This window comes from Pygocentrus nattereri, chromosome 1 (assembly GCF_015220715.1).
Source record: "Pygocentrus nattereri isolate fPygNat1 chromosome 1, fPygNat1.pri, whole genome shotgun sequence".
Taxonomy (NCBI): domain Eukaryota; kingdom Metazoa; phylum Chordata; class Actinopteri; order Characiformes; family Serrasalmidae; genus Pygocentrus; species Pygocentrus nattereri.
The window spans coordinates 1,255,001-1,257,500 of NC_051211.1; the positions used below are offsets into that span (position 1 = coordinate 1,255,001).

The window sequence follows — 2,500 nt, forward strand, 5'->3', positions numbered from 1 at the left end:
TTGACCTGATCTGAAGGCCACATCAAGTTTGGAGGTCTGTAGTGATTGACTCTGCAGAAAGTCGGTGACCTCTGCGCACTATGCCCCTCAGCATCCGCTGACCGCTCTGTCATTTTACGTGGCCGACCACTTCGTGGCTGAGCTGCTGTCGTTCCCAATCGCTTCCACTTTGTTATAATCCCACTGACAGTCGACTGTGGAATATTTAGTAGTGAGGAAATTTCACGACTGGACTTGCTGCACAGGTGGCGTCCGATCACGGTACCACGCTGGAACTCACTGAGCTCCTGAGAGCGACCCATTCTTTCACTAATGTCTGTAGAAGCAGTCTGCAGGCCGAGGGGCTCGGCTTTATACACCTGTGGCCACGGAAGTGACTGGAACACCTGAATTCACAACTGGCAGATTATTGTGCATAATATAAACATTCACATCTCGTGTTCAGTATGATTTTAGCTTTTGTGAATGGCTTTTTTGCAGTGTAGATCAGCAGCTCTCTCTCTCTCTCTCTCTGTATGAATGTGGGTCTTGTGTTCACCCCACCTCATGCCAGTCTTGTGAGGGGAAATCACAGAATCACATTCCCCAAAACAGCTCCTGCCAACTGTGTTCGTGTGTGTGTGTTTGTGTGTGTGTGTGTGTGTGTGTGTGGGTCTACTGTGACCGCGCCACTCTGAGTTACTGGTCATGTGACAACTCAAAGAATGTTTAGGAGCTAATCGCGGACTATTGCTGTAACCAGGGCTGAGAATCGTTCAAAATAAACTACACTTCTTTCAGCCTCTCACTGCAGCGCCCCCTAGTGTCTGCACTCTGATCACCACTACTCTCAGCCTAACCATCACTGGCACTTCACTGGGAGCTGATGGAAGTAGAAACTGAACCACCTGCTGCTGGTTTGAGTGCCTTACTAAGGATTTACAAAGCCTCCACCAGCTTTATTACACCCTTCCATAACCTGAGAACAGCTCGGCCAGTTTGCTTTGAAGGCCCTGTACTTACTGGATAATACGCCTTAGTCTACAATAAGCCTGAGATTTTAACAGGTTAATATTCTACAATTAAGAATGAAGGCCTATGTTTTGCAACTTGGGCCCAGTCACATTTCACCCCTTGCCCCGCCACTCAGCCCCACCCCACTGTTTACAGCGGTCATGTCCAGGGTGTCCTGATTCGTGTTGAGATAGAGGGGTGGGGCGAAGTGTTGGGGCTACATGACCCTCCAAACAGGTTTTACAGAGACTCCAAACAGAGAGAGACGAGAAACAATGAAAAAACAGCGAGACGGAGCACAAGAGACCAAAGAAACCCACAAATGTCTGAACTTACTGTTTAAAAATCACGATAACCATCATATTTAATGTTGTTTCAGTGTATTATGGTCCTTTTCTTCATAACAAGCATAAAAGATCTCTAGTAGTGCTGATACTACTAGTATGCTGGTCGCTAATAGTATGCTCTCTTGGTAGCCAGCTCGCTAACTTTCCCGTTCCACCTTAAATAGTCCAGCAGTTCTGACGCCTGAAGCGCCAGAATGTAACTGCGGCTCCATTTAAGGTGGAACTGGAAAATTCTAGCAAGAATCCGGAGAATCTCTGACTTCAGCTTCATATCACTGAAGAACTGGGGGGGGGGGGGGGGGGGGGTGATAATAAATAATTGCCCCCCTCTTTGAAGGCGTATGATCCCTAAATGTAACTAAAGCCCAGCAGTGAGGAGCTGAACTTCCCCCTCCTCTGCTGTCCCTGCAGACGGGCAGGGTCGCCTACAGAGCGGCGCTAGTAGCTGTTAATGAAGTGTTGCTCTTTTATTAGAGGGTCTCATTTCAGAGGGAAGATCTCAACCACTGCCCTGTAGCTCAGGAACAAGGGACAACACTCATTTATGGCATTTGGCTGACGCTCTGATCCAGAGCGACTTACAATTTGATCATTTTACACAGGAAGGCCAAGGTGGTGTTGGGAGTCTTGCCCAAGGACTCTTATTGGTATAGTGTAGGGTGTTTACCCAGGTGGGGATTGAACCCCAGTCTACAGTGTAGAAGGCAGAGGTGTTACCCACTACACCAACCACTTAGCACTCCAAAACAAGAACTGAGAAATGGGACCAGGCCATGGTTCAGCCCACTGTTTAGCCACTGCGCGCTGAGTTACTGAACATACAAGATCTTTATACGATACTCGAACGTGGAGAAAAGCATTAATACGGGTAAAACTCTTTATTGATAAGCTTTCATATGATCTGAAAGAGAAAATGTGCAAAGTACAAAAGCGACATCAGTATAAAACAAACAGCTCTCCTGAGAAAAAGTAAAGGCACCTGCTTCTCTTTGGTCCAGGTTTAACAGACTACATGTGAATCAGGATCAATAAGAGACTAAAAGAAGACCAACACCCAGCCGGAGTAACAGCGACGTCCACTGAACGTAGCGCAAACATCACATCATAAACAGAAGATTATATTTGGGGCCATAAAGCTCTTCCCCTTGATTTTGCATGTA

At 46.9% G+C, this 2,500-nt stretch overlaps 1 protein-coding gene across 1 annotated transcript in view; it reads right to left on the minus strand.

Annotated features, from left to right (window-relative positions):
- Positions 1-2,203: 2,203 nt before the first annotated feature.
- Positions 2,204-2,500, minus strand: part of serinc2 (serine incorporator 2) — a 19,618-nt gene continuing 19,321 nt past the window's right edge. Inside the window, exon 10 of the mRNA XM_037535272.1 lies at positions 2,204-2,500. This exon is cut by the window's right edge and continues 1,573 nt beyond it. The gene's annotated coding sequence lies outside the window, so the exon portion shown is untranslated.